The sequence below is a fragment of the Martes martes genome, assembly GCF_963455335.1.
Source record: "Martes martes genome assembly, chromosome: X".
NCBI classification, from domain to species: Eukaryota; Metazoa; Chordata; class Mammalia; order Carnivora; family Mustelidae; genus Martes; species Martes martes.
The window spans coordinates 15,685,190-15,704,205 of NC_137897.1; the positions used below are offsets into that span (position 1 = coordinate 15,685,190).

General features: G+C 40.6%; 1 pseudogene across 1 annotated transcript; it reads left to right on the forward strand.

Annotated features, from left to right (window-relative positions):
- The first annotated feature begins 482 nt into the window (after positions 1-482).
- Positions 483-689, forward strand: LOC308337587 (SOSS complex subunit C-like; annotated as a pseudogene). Its single transcript has one exon. The product of its transcript is annotated as an SOSS complex subunit C-like (transcript).
- The last annotated feature ends 18,327 nt before the right edge of the window (positions 690-19,016 follow it).

A 19,016-nucleotide genomic window follows, 5' to 3' on the forward strand; every position in this document is an offset into this window, starting at 1 on the left:
TCACCCTGCCTATGTCCAAGCTGTTTTATCTCAGGTGCATGGTTGGGTTTTAAAACTCCACATTTTAGGGACTACAGCAGTATGGGCCTGTGCTGATCCCCTGGGGGAGGGTCTCATTGCACTTTTGCTATTTGCCACCTTTGCAAGGAAAATGGTCCCACAACCCCACAGTGGTTCACAATTTATGGCAAGGCAGAATGTAGAGCCAGCACCCAGGCTTGCTGCCCTCAGCTGGAGTCCCTCTCCCTATGCCTGGGAACAGTGCAGCACATTGGCAGCATCCATTCTTGTGACCCAAGGGATCTTCAGATCATGCTTTCCACTCCCAGGTCTCTGCCCTCCTTCCCCAGTGGAGGACCTTTAAGCCAGGCATGACCACAGTGTTGGCGGACTTCTATAACTTTAGATTTTGCACTTCCCCACTTATAAAACCTTGCGGTGGTTTCCCTAAGCAGGGCTCCCTCCCATCTGCCCCTCTACTAATGCAGAACCAATCTTCAACTAATTATCCTGGAGTGAGCACTGCACTCTTGAGACCCTTTCTTAAGGACTTTCAGGATCATGCTGAGCAGCAGCATATTGCAGCCCAATAAAAGGCAGCTATGCCGCACACACGTGCACACTCATCTGGAGACTTCATAACTCAAGACTCTGCCTTTGGGAATCTTATTCTTCCCATCTTGCCTTGACACAGAATGAAGAATTTGTAACAAAAGTGACTGTAATGCCAGATGCCAAAGCTATCATCATTTAGTGCTTCACAAACGGTGACTTTAAGAATTTTGGTAAAATTTTATACTTTTTGCTTCTTTAAAAGAAAGGCATGTGTAAGTCAAAGCAGAAAAGGAGGGTCACCAAGGGGATGAGAGTTTTGGGAGCTGTGTTATCTGAGGAACTGATTATGCCACTTGTGACTGTTTTGGAACACAGTTTCATTTTTGAACCCAAATCAGACTCTGAATTGGATGATCACATAAATTTATTCTCCACCCACTAACTAGGTGGACTGAATATATCATTGTCCACAGTAGACTTTCATGAATCATTTATAGTACTTAAAAGAAATGAGAATGCTTTTAAAACTGTGAACCAGTAAGCTTAAATAAGTTACATTCATAGTCGTTATTTGTAGAATTGCTATCAGTGTAACTTTTGTGTTTATAGTCAACTTGTCATCCTGAAATATTCTTTAACTCATAACTAAGTCCCTTGTTCTCCATTTTCAAAGAAAATATAAGATAAGACTAAGTTAGCAACCAGTCTTAAACATCTTGTATAAATCTATGCTACTATAAATTATGTGACTAAATGCGATTAAAAACAATGGTAAGGAATTCTTTTTCATGATCATCAAAATATTGTTTAATATTTTTAAAAAATCTCAGAAGTGCCTAATCTGCTTTGACACTATATTTACTGCTTGTCACAAATGAAAAGCTTCCACCCCAGGCACCACTCACAAGCAGATTCTTTCAGTTGTTCTTGGTGGGCATTGGCACTCCGGAGGACGTGTGGCTCATCATGGTGTCATTCATATTAGCCAGTGGGCAAGGTGGAACTATATTTGCAATGTCAAGTGGTTTCTCTGGTTGCTCAGGAAAAAGAGGATGTGGGGTTTCTCTGGTGGGTATGCATCCCAAAGATTTACTAATTGCTTGGCTCAGCTTCTTTGCAGGGGATTTCCAAGAGGAGTGCTCCTTCATCTGGTATAGGTTGCTGTGAGGGCTGCTGGCATGGCCACGCCAAAAGGAGTTTTGGCAGAGCTGGTAGTTGTGGCACTGCTGGCATTGGTACCAGAAACCCATCATACTCTCCCAGCAGCAGTAGGAGCACTCCATGGGATGGGAGATATTCTCAACTTGGGCGAGCCTAAACATGAGAGGTAGCCAGACAAGGCACTGGGGAACCAGAAAAGATAGTTCTTATCTCCCCCAAATCAACTCTGCACCTCCCATCTTCCAGAAGGTGGTAGCTTTTCTACTTTCAGACTTGCAGTTTTGTTCTCTCAGTCTGAGGACTGATTGATTTCTTGGGTGTTAAGAATGACTTGATAATTATCTATCTGTGTTCAATAGATGAGGCAAGCTTAGGGTTCCCCTACTCCTTCACCATCTTAATTGCTTCTGAAGTGATATCTCATTGTGGTTTTAATTCATATCATTTTGATGGTTAGTGATGATGAGCATTTTTCCATGTGATTATTGGCCATTTTTATATCTTCATTGGAAAAATGTCTATTTACATTATTTGCTCATTTTTAGATTGGGTTATTTGTCTCTTATTATTAAGGTACAAGAGTTTTTAAAAATATGTCTTAAGTAAGTTTTTTATTCAGATATATGATTTGAAAAAAATTTTTAACATCCTGCTTATTGCCTTTTCATTTCTTTTTTTTTAAGATTTTGTTTATTTATTTGACAGAGAGAGAGATCACAAGTAGGTGGAGAGGCAGGCAGAGAGAGAGGGGGAAGCAGGCTCCCTGCTGAGCAGAGAACCCGATGTAGGGCTCGATCCCAGGACCCTGGGATCATGACCTGAGCCGAAGGCAGAGGCTTTAACCCACTGAGCCACCCAGGCGCCCTGCTTTTTCATTTCTTAATAGTGTCCTTTAAAGCACAAATGATTTTTTCACTAAGATAGAATGTATTATTTGCTTCAGGGGTAGAGTTCTGTGACTCATCAGGCTTACACAATTCACACACTCACCATAGCACATAATCTCCCCAATGTCCATAACCCAGCCTCCCTATCCCTCTGCCCTGATACCCCAGCAACCCTCAGTTTGTTTCCTGAGATTAAAAGTCTTTTATGGTTTGTCTTACTCCCCGGTCCCATCTTGTTTCATTTTTTCCCTCCCTTCCCCCACGACCCCCCCACCCACCTCTCAAATTCCTCATATCAGAGACAATATAATTGTCCTTCTCTGATTGACTTATTTTGCACAACATAATACCCTCTAGTTCCATCCATGTCATTACAAATAGTAAGATTTTGGGTTTTTTGATGGCTGCATAGTATTCCATTGTATATATTTTCCACATCTTCTTTATCCATTCATCTGTCTATGAACATCTAGGCTCTTTCCATGGTTTGGCTATGTGGTCATTGCTGCTATAAACATTTGGGTGCACGTGCCCCTTCAGATCACTACATTTGTATCTTTAGGGTAAATACCCAGTAGTGTGATTGCTGGATCATAGTTTAGCTCTATTTTCAAGTTTTTGAGGAACCCCCCTACTGTTTTTCAGAGTGGCTGCACCAGCTTGCATTCCCACCGACACTGTAGGAGGGTTCCCCTTTCTCCACATCCTCGCCAAAATCTGTCATTTCCTGACTTGTTAATTTAGCTATTCTGACTGGTGTGAGGTGGTATCTCATTGTGGTTTTGATTTGTACTTCCCTGATACCAAGTGATGTTGAGCACTTTTTCATGTGTCTGTTGGCCATTTGGATGTCTTCTTTGCAGAAAGGTCTGTTCATGTCTTCTGCCCATTTCTTGATTGGATTATTTGTTCTTTGGGTATTGAGTTTGATAAGTTCTTTATAGATTTTAGATACCAGCCCTTAATCTGATATGTCATTTGTGAATATCTTCTCCCATTCTGTCGGTTGTCTTAGTTTTGTTGACTATTTCCTTTGCTGTGCAAAAGCTTTTGATCTTGATTAAGTCCCAATAGTACATTTTTACCCTTGCTTCCCTTGCCTTTGGTGATATTTCTAGGAAGAAGTTGCTGCGGCTGAGGTAGAAAAAGTTGCTGCCTGTGTTCTCCTCAAGAATTTTGATGGATTCCTGTCTCACATTGAGGTCTTTCATCCATTTTGAGTCTATTTTTGTGTGTGGTATAAGAAAATGTTCCAGTTTCATTCTTCTGCATGTGGCTGTCCAATTTTCCCAACACCATTTGTTGAAGAGACTGTCTTTTTTTCCATTGGACATTCTTTCCTGCTTTGTCAAAGATTAGTTGACCATAGAGTTGAGGGTCCACTTCTGGGCTCCGTATTCTGTTCCACTGATCTATGTGTCTGTTTTTGTGCCAGTACCTTACTGTCTTGATGATGACAGCTTTGTAATAGAGCTTGAAGTCAGGAATTGTGATGCCACCAACTTTGGTTTTCTTTTTCAACTTTCCTCTGGCTATTTGGGGTCTTTTCTGGTTCCATATAAATTTTAGGATTATTTGTTCCAGTTCCTTAAAAAAAAGCAACAGTATTTTGATAGGCATTGCATTAAATGTGTAGATTGCTTTAGGTAACATAGACATTTTCACAATATTTTTTCTTCCAATCCATGAGCATGGGACGTTTTTCCATTTCTTTGTGTCTTCCTCAATTTCTTTCATGAGTACTTCATAGTTTTCTGTGTACACATTCTTTGTCTCTTTGGTTAGGTTTATTCCTAGGTGTCTTATGGTTTGTGGTGCAATTGTAAATGGGATCGACTCCTTAATGTCCCTTTCTTCTGTCTTGGTGTATAGAAATGCAACTGATTTCTGTACATTGATTTTATATCCTGACACTTTACTGAATTCCTATATGAGTTCTAGCCATTTTGAAGTGGAGTCTTTGGGTTTTCCACATAAATTATCATATCTGCAAAGAGTGAGAGTTTGACTTCTTTGCCAATTCGGATGCCTTTTATTTCTTTTTGTTTCCTGATTTAAAGCACAAATGATTTTAATTTTGACAATTTCTAACTGATCTATGCTTTTTCTTTTGTTGCTTGTTTTTGATATTATATCTTGCCTAATCTAAGATCTCAAATAATATGTGTTTTTCTTCTGAGAATGTTATCGTTTCAGCTCTTACAGTTAAGTCTTTGATTCATTTTGTGGGGTGTCTGGGTGGCTCAGTGGGTTAAGCATCTGCCTTCGGTTCATGTCATGATCTCAGGGTCCTGGGATTGAGCCCCTCAATGGGCTCCCTGCTCAGCAGAGAGCTGGCTTCTCCCTCTCCCTCTGTTGTTCCCCCTGCTTGCTCTCCCTCTTTCTGGCTCTTTCTCTGTCAAATAAATAAATAAAATCTTTTTTTAAAAAGTCTTTCAGCCATTTTGAGTTAATTTTTGTATAAGATGTGAAATAGAGATCTAACTTCATTATTATGCATGTAGATATCCAGTTGTCTCAGCACACTTTTTTTTAAAAGATTTTATTTATTTATTTGACAGACAGAGATCACAAGTAGGCAGAGAAGCAGGCAGAGAGAGAAGGGGAAGCAGGCTCCCCGCTGAGCAGAGAGCCCAATGCAGGGCTCGATCCCAGGACTCTGGGATCATGACCTGAGCCAAAGGCAGAGGCTTAGCCCACTGAGCCACCCAGGAGCCCCATCTTAGCACAATTTATTGAAAAGACTATTGCTTCCCCTACTGAATTGTCTTGACACCCTTGTCAAAAATCAGTTAACTGTAAATGTAAGGGTTTATTTCTCAACTCTAAATTCTATTCCATTCATCTATCACTCTATCCTTATGTCAGTACTACACTTTGTTAGTTATTGCTGCAGTGCAGTAAATTTTGAAATTGGATGATGTGAGTCATCCAAATTTGCTCTTCCTTTTCAAGGTTGTTTTGACTACTTTGGGTCCCTCTCACCCTCTCATTTCCCCATGAATTTTAGGATGAGCTTACTAAATTCTGCAAAGGAGTTGACTGGGATTTTTTTTTTTTTTTAAAGATTTATTTTATTTATTTGACAGAGAGAGATCACAAGTAAGCAGAGAGGCAGGCAAAGAGAGAGAGGGAGGGAAGCAGGCTTCCTGCTGAGCAGAGAGCCCGATATGGGACTCGATCCCAGGACCCTGAGATCATGACCCGAGCCGAAGGCAGCGGCTTAACCCACTGAGCCACCCAGGCGCCCCTGACTGGGATTTTGATAGGGATTGCATTGAGTCTGTAGTTCAATTTGTGGTGTAATGTTATCTTAACCATTCATGAGCAAGAAATGTCTTTTCATTTATTTAGATCTTCTTAAATTTCTTTCAGCAATATTCTTTAGTTCTCAGAGTATATGTTTTATACTTTTTTGTTAAATTTATCACTAATTTTTTATATTATTATAAATTTAATTGATTTCATATGAGGCTTTGTTTTAAATTGAACAATACACAAAAAACTAATGATGTACTATGTTGGCTAACTGAACATGATTAAAAGAATAAATAAAATAAAAAAAGTTTCACAAAAGGCTACTTCTTTGAACATCAGGTTGAAACTTTAGAGGTCAAAAATTATTATAAACAAGAGAAAAATCTCAGTTCTAGCTTACCATTACAAATGAATGTTCTGGCAAAGCAATATGCTGTCACATTTAAGACACGGCACACTGTCCCAGTTGTGAAGAGTGGCCCTATCAATTACTCTGTTTGCAAAGCAGCTTCTCTTCATAGGTTTGATTTTTTGTTTTTGTTTTGTTTTTGTTTTTGTTTTTGGAAACTCTATCCCCAACATGGGGCTTGAACTCATGATCCTGAGATCAAGAGTCACATGCTCTACCAACTGAGCCAGGCATACACCTCAAGGCATCCTCTCTTCAGATTTAGAAAGCATGTGAATTTTGTGTTAAGCTCTTCAACTCCTCTTTCTTTAGAACATCAACATAGTGCTAGAAGTCCTAAGATTACCAGTCAGACAACAAAAAGAAATAAAAGGCATTCAAGTTGGCAAAAAAGAAGTCAAACTCTCTCTCTTCACAGATGACATGATCCTTTATGTGGAAAACCCAAAAGATTCCACCCCCAAATTACTAGAGCTCTTATAGCAATACAGCAATGTGGCAGGATATAAAATCAATGCACAGAAATTGGTTGCTTTTCTATACACTAACAATGTAACTGTAGAAAGAGAAGTTAAGGAATTGATTCTATTTATAATAGCACCAAAAACTATAAGATACCTAGAAATAAACCTAACCAAAGAGGTAAAAGATCTGTACTCTAAAATCTAAGAACACTTATGAAAGAAATCAAAGAAAACACAAAAAGATAGAAAAAGATGCTCATGGATTGGAAGAATAAACATTGTTAAAATGTCTGTCCTGGGGGCACCTGGGTGGCTCAGTGGGTTAAGCCTCTGCCTTCGGCTCAGGTCATGATCTCAGGGTCCTGGGATCGAGCCCCACATCAGGCTCTCTGCTCGGCAGGGAGCCTGCTTCCTCCTCTCTCTCTGCCTGCCTCTCGGCCTACTTGTGATCTCTCTCTGTCAAATAAATAAATAAATAAAATCTTTAAAAAAAAATGTCTGTCCTGCCCAGAGCAATCTACACTTTCAAAGCCATCCTTATCAAAATACCATTGGCATTTTTCAAGGAGCTGGAACAAACAATCCTAAAATTTGTATGGAACCAGAAAAGACCCTGAATCACCAAGAGAATGTTAAAAAGGAGAAACAATGCTGGGACATCACATTGTCTGACTTCAAACTATATTACGAAGTTGAGATCACCAAGACAGCATGGTATTAGCACAAAAACAGACACATAGACCAATGGAACAGAATAGAGACTCCAGAAATGAACTGTCAACTCTATGGTCAACTAATCTTTGACAAAGTAGGAAAAAATATCCAATGGAAAAAAGACAGTCTCTTCAATAAGTTGTGCTGAGAAAATTGGCCAGCTAACATACAGAAGAATGAAACTAGAGTATTTTCTTACACCATACACAAAGATAAACTCAAAATGGATGAAATACCTCAATGTGAGACAGGATTCCAAAATCCTACAGAAGAACATAGGCAGTAACTTCTTTGACATTGGCCACAACAACTTCTTTCAAGACACATCTCTAAAGGCAAGGGAAACAAAAGCAAAAATGAACTTTTGGGACTTCATCAAGATAAAAAGCTTCTGCACAGCAAAGGAAACAGTCAATAAAACTAAGAGAAAATCCATGGAATGGGAGAAGATATTTGCAAATGACATTACAGATAAAGGTTTGGTATTCAAGATCTACAAAGAACTTCTCAAACTCAACACTCAAAAAACAAATAATCAAGTTAAAAAAAGGGGGGGGGGGAGACATGAACAGACACTTCTCCAAAGAAGACATACAAATGCCTAACAGACATATGAAAAAATGTTCAAGATCGCTAGCCACCAGGGAAACACAAATCAAAACCACAATGAGATACCACCCTATACCAGTTAGAATGGCCCAAATTAACAAAACAGGAAACAACAAATGTTGGTGAGGATGTGGAGAAAGGGGAACCCTCTTACACTATTGGTGGGAATGCAAGCTGGTGCAGCCAATCTGGAAAACAGTATGGAGGTTCCTCAAGATGTTAACAATAGAACTACCCTATGACCCAGAAATTGCACTACTAGGTATTTACCCCAAAGACACAGATGTAGCGAAAAGAAGGGGCACATGCAACCCAATGTTCATAGCAGTAATGTCCACAATAGCCAAACAATGGAAGGAGCCAAGATGCCCTTTGAAAGATGAATGGATAAAGAAGATGTGGTCCACATATACAATGGAATATTACTCAGCTATCAGAAAGAATGAATACCCACCATTTGCATCGACATGGATGGAACTGGAGGAGATTATGCTGAGTGAACAAAGTTAAGCAAACTGTCACATGGTTTCACTCATATGCAGAATATAAGGAATAGCACAGAAGGCCACAGGGGAAGGGAGGGAAAACTGAATGGGAAGAAATCAGGGAGGGAGATGAACCATAAGAGACTATGGACTCCAGGAAAGAAACTAAGGGTTTCAGAGGGGGAGGGGGATGGGAGATGGGGGTAACTGGGTGATGGGTATTGAGGGCACATGTTGTGATGAGCACTGGGTGTTATACACAACTAATGAATCAATGAATGCTACATCAAAAACTAGTGATGTACCATACAATGGCTAATTGAACATAATAAAAAAAAATGAACATCAACCACAACTCTCCAGAGTCTCTTAAGGCATGCCAGCTTTCTTGCTATTCCTTGGATAACCAGTGGCTACCAGTGTGATCTCCTACTTAGGCTTGCCTTTCTTTGTTCACCACAATTCTGAATCCCTCACTTCTTACCCTCCCACCTCCTACCTCAAGCTTTCTGTGTGATGACATTTTTCTTAGTACAGAAGTCAACATAATAGAGGTTTAAGGTATTGCTTTCCAGAGACAGTAGCAGACTATGATGAGGGGGTAGTTGGGACAGGAGATGTGGCCACAAATGTATTATCATAGGCCCCAAAGTTGCAGGAGGACTTCAGTGATAGGTGCAGTCACACACACAGAGGGAAGATCCAGGAATAAAGTCAAGAAAAAATGGCCACAAACAGGAGTCAAAGCAACAATAGCCAATAGGGCTAGCTGAAATGTCATCAAGTGCAGGGGTAAGGGTGGGGTCAAACACTAAGACAGACCGGTAGTTTGAACAAAGGGCAGGAATCAGCAGTGGAGCCACACCTTGAGACAGCGGCAATAGAACTGACACTCAGGTATAACCTGCTTCCCTTAGTTACTATCAGTTAAGCTCCTTCCCCTTGAGGTGCTCCTCCAAGTTCTTACAGAGTCCAGGCTTCTAGTATCAGTCACAGTCTCATCTGGAAAGCAGAATCAGTAAGAGATATCTATCCCTTTTTTTCATCTTCATCACTCTTTCCCTATTACTATCTCTCTTTCAGCTACATAAATGTATTAATATCTATATCTATAGATAGCAATATTAAGGGACTTATTATAGGAATTTTACCATATGCAATTGTGGAAGCTGTTAAACAGTCCATGTGAAGCTGTTGCTTTTGAGTCTGGTGCTGGAGCCCAAACTGATGCTAAATCCACACTGACAGGGCCAGTATTCAAGAAGGGATGACAAACATAAAGTAGAGGAAACAAAGGTAAGTTAGAACTTGCAAGGTTGAGCTGGAACCCCAAAGATGAACTGGAACCATGTTTGTCTCTCACCATGACCTTTAAGCCTCCATCTCTGGTGATGGGAGTTTCCTACATAAGTTGCCACCCTTCTTCTCAAAGCTAAACACTCAAATGTCCCAGGAACTGGAAAAGTGATATGAGGCAGGAACTAGAGGATCTGTGAGCTCAGCACCCAACAGGTAAGGCAGCAGATAGGAGAGAAGCTGTATGAGCTGCAACAACACTGTGTGCACTATCTTGATCATTCAGGATAAGAAGATGGCTCTGCTTCATTTGTATTTTTTTAATCTGATACAAAATATCTCTTGTGGCCCATCTTAACCCAGAACTATGCAGGAAAGGAAATTCTGGAGAGACGTAGTTTTGGCTCAGCTAAGTTGACACTGAAGAAACATACAATGCTTGTCAACCCAGATCATTTTCTCAGTGAAGAACTCCTTATCCTTTCAGGAGCACTTGATGTCTCATCTTCAGAAAAGAACCCTCATTCTGTGGAGCTCACGTTCCCAGTGCATAAGCAGGAACTGGCTCAAGGCCTTTTGTGGTGAGAATCTTAATAGCTGGGATTTTTTTTAAAGACTTTATTTATTTGAGAGAGAGAGAGAGAGAGAGAAAGTGAGAGATAGAGAATATGAGTGGGGGTAGGGGAAGAGGGAGAAGCAAACTCCCCACTGAGCAGAGAGCTTGATGTGGGGTTCAATCCCAAGACCCTGGGATCATAACTTGAGCTGAAGGCAGATGCTTAAGTGACTGTGCCACCCATGTACCCCAGAAAATTCTTCTTAGGACTCTAGTTAAGATCCCAGCTATCTGGGGCACCTGGGTGGCTCAGTCAGTTAAGCATCTGCCTTGGGCTCAGGTCAATGAGCCCAGTGCCTCATTGGGCTCCCTACTCAGCAGGGAGCCTGCTTCTTCCTCTCCTCCCCATTTGTGCTGTCTGTCATTATCTCTGTCTCTCTCTCAACTAAATAAAATATTTTTTTTAAAAAGAAGGATTTTCGGGGCACCTGGGTGGTTCAGTGGGTTAGGGCCACTGCCTTCAGCTCAGGTCATGATCCCAGAGTCCTGGGATCGAGCCCCGCATTGGGCTCTCTGCTCAGCGGGGAGCCTGCTTCCCCCTCTCTCTCTGCCTGCCTCTCTGCCTACTTGTGGTCTCTGTCTGTCAAATAAATAAATAAAATCTTTAAAAAGAAGGATTTTCCACTTAATGAACTACCCAAAAAAGACCGAAGAAATATAGCTAAAAGGACAGAATTTCTCAGTCAAATGACATCAAATAGGTTTATAAATCATAAAGCTAAACCTTTATGTTCTCATGGATTATGGTTACAGTCTCACATACATTTTAACCACAAGCTGGCCTCCTGTGAAATTTGCTCTTAAGTAATGAAAGAAGCAAATGAAGAGGGAGAGAGGGTTGCTTGACATTTATAACTGGACTTATTTAATGGATGTGACCATAGCTCTCTAAATATGACTAAGAGTGTCTTGTTGAAGAACAAAGAGATGTAGAATGATGAGACTACCCATATACTACTCAAGGCAAATAACTTTCCTTCCTTTAGTCACTAATTTAAGATATCTTTACACTGTAAAAATAGATGTACCCAGCATTACCCATTTAATTTTGTTTCTTGATTTGTTTGTGATCATTGTTAATTACTGAAGGTAGAAAAGCATAACAAAAAGAAAAAAAAAATACTGGCTTTGGATGGCTCTATAAAACTAATTTAAAATTTGAAGAAATCAGAGGAGGAGTCAAGATGATGGAGAAGTAGCAGGCTGAGACGACATCGGGTAGCAGGAGATCAGCTAGATAGCTTATCTAACCATTGTGAACACCTACAAATCCAACAGGAAATCGAAGAGAAGAAGAGCAACAATTCTAGAAACAGAAAATCGATCACTTTCTGAAAGGTAGGACCTGCGGAGAAGTGAATCCAAAGCGACGGAAGATAGACCCCGGGGGGAGGGGCCAGCTCCCGGCAAGCGGCGGAGCAACAGAGCACAAAATCGGGACTTTTAAAAGTCGGCTCCACTGGTAGATATTGCTCCAGAGGCTAAACCGGGGGGAAACCCAGGCGGGGTCAGCATAATCCCAGGTCCCGCGGGGTCACAGAAGTACTGGGGGTGTCTGAGTGCCGCAGAGCTTGCAGGTATTAGAGCGGGGAAGCCGGCTACAGCGACAAAGCCGAGGAAGTGAGCTCTCAGTCTGGGGTTACCTTGTGCCGGTCGCAGGCTGGGTGGGCTCTGAGCGTGTCCAGAGGCCACAGAGACGGAAGCGACCGGGCGCTTTTCTCCCGGTTCCAGCAATTGACTGCTTTCCTCAAGGCGTGACCGCAGGCCAGGGAGGCGGGGCGGTTGGGCGCTTTTCTCTAAGGGCGCACTGAGGAGCGCAACCCCAAGCTCTCGGCTCCTCCAGGCCAGAGATTGGGAGGCCGCCATCTTCATTCCCGTCCTCCGGAACTCTATGGAAAGCGCTCAGGGAACAAAAGCTCCCGAAAGCAAACCTGAGCAGATTACTTAGCCCGGCCCCTGGCAAAGGCGGTGCAATTCCGACTGCAGCAAAGACTCTTGAGAATCACAACAGGCCCCTCCCCCAGAAGATCAACAAGAAACCCATCCAAGACCAACTTCAGTCACCAAGAACAGCGGAATACCACAGCAGGAGAAAGCAAATCTTATCTGGACAAAATGACAAGGCGGAAAAACTCACCTCAAAAAAAAGAACAAGAGGCCGTACCGAAGGCTGGAGACCTAATCAATACAGACATTGGTAACATGACAGATCTAGAGTTCAGAATGACAATTCTCAAGGTTCTAGCCGGGCTCGAAAAAGGCATAGAAGATATTAGAGAAACCCTCTCAGGAGAGATAAAAGCCCTTTCTGGAGAAATAAAATAACTAAAATCTAACCAAGTTGAAATCAAAACAGGTATTAATGAGGTGCAATCAAAAAATGGAAGCTCTCTAGGGACGCCTGGGTGGCTCAGTTGGTTAGGCGGCTGCCTTCGGCTCAGGTCATGATCCCGGCGACCTGGGATCTAGTCCCACATCGGGCTCCTTGCTCCTCGGGGAGCCTGCTTCTCCCTCTGCCACTCTGTCTGCCTGTGCTCGCTCTCGATCTCTCTCTCTCTCTCTCTCTCTCTCTCTCTGACAAATAAATAAATAAAATTTAAAAAAAATGGAAGCTCTCACTGCTAGGATAAATGAGGCAGAAGAAAGAATTAGTGACATAGAAGACCAAATGACAGAGAATAAAGAAGCTGAGCAAAAGAGAGACAAACAAATACTGGACCATGAGGAGAGAATTCGAGAGATAAGCGACACCATAAGACGACACAACACTAGAATAATTGGGATTCCAGAAGAACAAGAGAGAGAGAGGGGAGCAGAAGGTATATTGGAGACAATTATTGGAGAGAATTTCCCTAATATGGCAAAGGGAACAAACATCAAGATCCAGGAGACGCTAAGAACGCCCCTCAAAATCAATAAAAATAGGTCCTCACCTCGTCACCTGATAGTAAAATTTAAAAGTCTTAGTGATAAAGAGAAAATCGTGAAAGCAGCCCGGGGAAAGAAGTCTGTAACATACAAGGGTAAAAACATTAGATTGGCAGTGGACCTATCCACAGAGACCTGGCAGGCCAGAAAGAACTGGCATAATATATTCAGAGCACTAAACGAGAAAAACATGCAGCCAAGAATACTATATCCGGCTAGGCTATCATTGAAAATAGAAGCAGAGATAAAGAACTTCCAGGACAAACAAAAGCTGAAAGAATTTGCATACACCAAACCAGCTCTACAGGAAATATTGAAAGGGGTCCTCTAAGCAAAGAGAGACCCTAAAAGAAGTAGATCAGAAAGAAACAGAGACAATATACAGTAACAGTCACCTTACAGGCAATACAATGGCACTAAATTCATATCTCTCAATAGTTAGCCTGAATGTTAATGGGCTAAATGCCCCAATCAAAAGACACAGGGTATCAGAATGGATAAAAAAAAACAAAACCCATCAATATGCTGCCTACAAGAAACTCATTTTAGACCCGAAGACACCTCCAGATTTAAAGTGAGGGGGTGGAAAACAATGTACCATGCTAATGCACATCAGAAGAAAGCTGGGGTGGCAATCCTTATAGCAGATCAATTAGATTTTAAGCCAAAGACTATAATAAGAGATGAGGAAGGACACTATATCATCCTCAAAGGGTCTATCCAACAAGAAGATCTAACCATTTTAAATATCTATGCCCCTAACATGGGAGCAGCCAACTATATAAACCAATTAATAACAAAATCAAAGAAACACATCGACAGTAATACAATAATAGCAGGGGACTTCAACACTTCCCTCACTGAAATGGACAGAACATCTAAGCAAAAGATCAACAAGGAAATAAAGGCCTTAAATGACACACTGGACCAGATGGACATCACAGATATATTCAGAACATTCCATCCCAAAGCAACAAAATATACACTCTTCTCTAGTGCACATGGAACATTCTCCAGAATAGACCACATCCTGGGTCATAAATCAGGTCTCAAACAGTATCAAAAGATTGGGATCATTCCCTGCATATTTTCAGACCACAAGGCTCTGAAGCTAGAACTCAATCGCAAGAGGAAAGTTGCAAAGAACCCAAATACATGGAGACTAAACAGCATCCTTCTAAAAAATGAATGGGTCAAACAGGAAATTAAAGAAGAACTGAAAAAAAAAAACATGGAAACAAATGATAATGAAAACACAGTGGTTCAAAATCTGTGGGACACAACAAAGGCAGTCCTGAGAGGAGAATATGTAGCGGTGCAAGCCTTTCTCAAGAAACAAGAAAGGTCTCAAATACACAACCTAACCCTACGCCTAAAGGAGCTGGAGAGAGAACAACAAAGAAAGCCTAAACCCAGCAGGAGAAGAGAAATCATAAAGATCAGAGCAGAAATCAGTGAAATAGAAACTAAAAAAACAATAGAACAAATCAATGAAACTAGGAGCTGGTTCTTCGAAAGAATTAATAAGATTGACAAACCCCTGGCCAGACTTATCAAAAAGAAAAGAGAAAGGACACAAATAAATAAAATCATGAATGAAAGAGGAGAGATCACAACCAAAACCAAAGAAATACAAACAATTATAAGAACATACTACGAGCAACTCTACGCCAACAAATTCGACAATCTGGAAGAAATGGATACATTTCTAGAGACATATAAACTACCACACCTGAACCAGTAAGAAATAGAAAGCCTGAACAGACCCATAACCAGTAAGGAGATTGAAACAGTCATCAAAAATCTCCAAGCAAACAAAAGTCCAGGACCAGACGGCTTCCCAGGGGAATTCTACCAAACATTTAAAGAAGAATTAATTCCTATTCTCCTGAAACTGTTCCAAAAAATAGAAATGGAAGGAAAACTTCCAAACTCATTCTATGAGGCCAGCATCACCTTCATCCCAAAACCAGACAAGGATCCCACCAAAAAAGAGAACTACAGACCCATATCCTTGATGAACACAGATGCGAAAATTCTCACTATAATACTGGCCAATAGGATCCAACAGTACATTAAAAGGATTATTCACCATGACCAAGTGGGATTTATTCCAGGGCTGCAAGGTTGGTTCAACATCCGCAAATCCATCAATGTGATACAATACATTAATAAAAGAAAGAACAAGAACCATATGATACTCTCAATAGATGCTGAAAAAGCATTTGACAAAGTGCAGCATCCCTTCCTGATTAAAACTCTTCAAAGTGTAGGGATAGAAGGCACATACCTCAATATTATCAAAGCCATCTATGGAAAACCCACCGCAAATATCATTCTCAATGGAGAAAAACTGAAAGCTTTTCCGCTAAGGTCAGGAACACGGCAGGGATGTCCGTTATCACCACTGCTGTTCAACATAGTACTAGAAGTCCTAGCCTCAGCAATCAGACAACAAAAAGAAATTAAAGGCATCCAAATCGGCAAAGAAGAAGTCAAACTATCACTCTTTGCAGATGATATGATACTATATGTGGAAAACCCAAAAGGCTCCACTCCAAAACTGCTAGAACTTGTACAGGAATTCAGTAAAGTGTCAGGATATAAAGTCAATGCACAGAAATCAGTCGTATTTCTTTACACTAACAACAAGACAGAAGAAAGAAATTGAGGAGTCAGTCCCATTTACAATCTCACCCAAAACCATAAGATACCTAGGAATAAATCTAACCAAAGAGGCAAAGAATCTATACTCAGAAAACTAAAAATTCTCATGGAAGAAATTGAGGAAGACACAAAGCAATGGAAAAATGTTCCATGCTCATGGATTGGAAGAACAAATATTGTGAAAATGTCTATTCTACCTAAAGCAATCTACACATTTAATGCAATCCCTATCAAAATCCCATCCATTTTTTAAAGAAATAGAACAAATAATCCTAAAATTTATATGGAACCAGAAAAGGCCTCGAATAGCCAGAGGAATATTGAAAAAGAAAGCCAAAGTTGGTGGCATCACAATTTCAGACTTCAAGCTCTATTACAAAGCTGTCATCATCAAGACAGTATGGTACTGGCACAAAAACAGACACATTGATCAATGGAAAAGAATAGAGAGCCCAGAAGTAGACCCTCAACTCTATGGTCAACTAATCTTCGACAAAGCAGGAAAGAATATCCAATGGAAAAAAGACAGCCTCTTCAACAAATGCTGCTGGGAAAATTGGACGGCCACATGCGGAAAAATGAAATTGGACTATTTCCTTACACCACACATGAAAATAGACTCAAAATGGATGAAGGACCTCAATGTGAGAAAGGAATCTATCAAAATCCTTGAGGAGAACACAGGCAGCAACCTCTTTGACCTCAACCGCAGCAACTTCTTCCTAGGAACATCACCAAAGGCAACAGAAGCAAGGGCAAAAATGAACTATTGGGATTCGTCAAGATCAAAAGCTTTTGCACAGCAAAGGAAACAGTTAACAAAACCAAAAGACAACTGACAGAATGGGAGAAGATATTTGCAAACGACATATCAGATAAAGGGCTAGTATCCAAAATCTATAAAGAGCTTATCAAACTCAACATCCAAAGAACAAATAATGCAGTCAAGAAATGGGCAGAGGACATGAACGGACATTTCTGCAAAGAAGACATCCAGATGGGCAACAGACACATGAAAAAAGGCTCCACATCACTCGGCATCAGGGAAATACAAATCAAAACCACAATGAGATACCACCTCACACCAGTCAGAATGGCTAAAATTAACAAGTCAAGAAATGACAGATGCTGGGGAGGATGCAGAGAGAGGGGAACCCTCCTACACTGCTGGTGGGAATGCAAGCTGGTGCAACCACTCTGGAAAACAGTGTGGAGGTTCCTCAAAAAACTGAAAATAGAGCTACCCTATGACGCAACAATTGCACTACTGGGTATGTATCCTAAAGATACAAACGTGGTGCTCCGAAGGGGCACGTGCACCCTAATGTTTATAGCAGCAATGTCCACAATAGCCAAACTGTGGAAAGAGCCTAGATGTCCATCAACAGATGAATGGATAAAGAAGAAGTGGTATATATACACAATGGAATACTATGCGGCCATCAAAAGAAATGAAATCTTGCCATTTGCGACGACGTGGATGGAACTAGAGGGTATCATGCTTAGCGAAGTAAGTCAATCGGAGAAAGACAACTATCATATGATCTCTTTGATATGAGGAAGTGGAGATGCAATGCGGTGGGGTTGGGGGGAGGTAGGAATAGAAAAAAATGAAAAGATGGGATTGGGAGGGAGACAAACCATAAAAGACTCAATCTCAAAAAACAGACTGAGGGTTGCAGGGGGGAGGGGGGACGAGAGAGGGTGGTAGGGAAATGGACATTGGGGAGGGTATGTGCTATGATGAGTGCTGTGAAATGTGTAAACCTGGCGATTCACAGACCTGTGCCCCTGGGGATAAAAATACATTATATGTTTATTAAAATAAAAAAAAATTTGAAGAAATCCTAACAATGAAAAGACTTATAGTTTAGCCTTACAAATTGTCAGCTGCCCCTGACCAAGCATGGTTTATGTGTACAGTACAGATTTCAGTTTCTTTCTTGTTCTTCCTTAAGGTTGCATTTTCCTTCTAGTAAATATGACATCTTCCTTCCATATACATAAATATATCTCTATCACCAGTAATGTTAGAAAATAAAAGCAGAGTTTTGCCTTGTTTAGATACTGGTTAATTTTATATGCTTATTGTTAACAAATGGCCTGGATGGGTTTTTCCAATAAACTACAAACCAACCCTATTTTGGTTTCTTCAATAAGGAAGAATCTTTTCCTAAACTCAATGGAACATGATCATGATTTATTGATCTAAAATAAAAAAAAAAAATAGGAGCGCCTGGGTGACTCATTCGTTAAGCGGCTGCCTTCGGCTCAGGCCATGATCCCAGGGTCCTGAGATAGAGGCCCGCATCGGGCTCCCTGCTCAGGGGGAAGACTGCTTCTTCCTCAACCACTCCTCCTGCTTGTGTTCCCTCTCTTGCTGTGTTTCTCTCTGTCAAATACATAAATAAAATCTTTAAAAAATAAAAACAAAATAAAAAATATATTCTTCATCAAAATCTATAACTTTTATCTTTTTCTAAAATAAGTAATTATGATAATTGAGTACCTGTATTTTTTTTTCTTCTTTGCTACATAATTCTCCTTATTAGGAAACTTTTCAGAACCAGCATGCCCTATATTCTTAATGACTTAGAGAACCAGATTTATCCCTCTAGTTTCATCCCTGTTGAAATCCCATTAGAAAAAATGGTCTATTATTACATTTCCACTACAAATTGCACACCTGATATTTCAGGACATTTAAAAATTAAATAACCACCATGACTCTCAAGTAACTGTAAAACGATTTGATGGCAATTGACAAAGACCTACACTTTAGATCCAACAGCTTCCACTCTAAGAGGAAAGGATGCCAACAGCCATCGAAGAGTTAGAGGGAGGAGGATACAACTGAAATTACTATGGACTAGAAAAAAGCAGGCAAAAAGAGTACAGGCCTTCTCTAAAACTCTCATAAATGGGAAACAGGAATACTTTACACAGTGATTGGGAATGGTTGTCCCA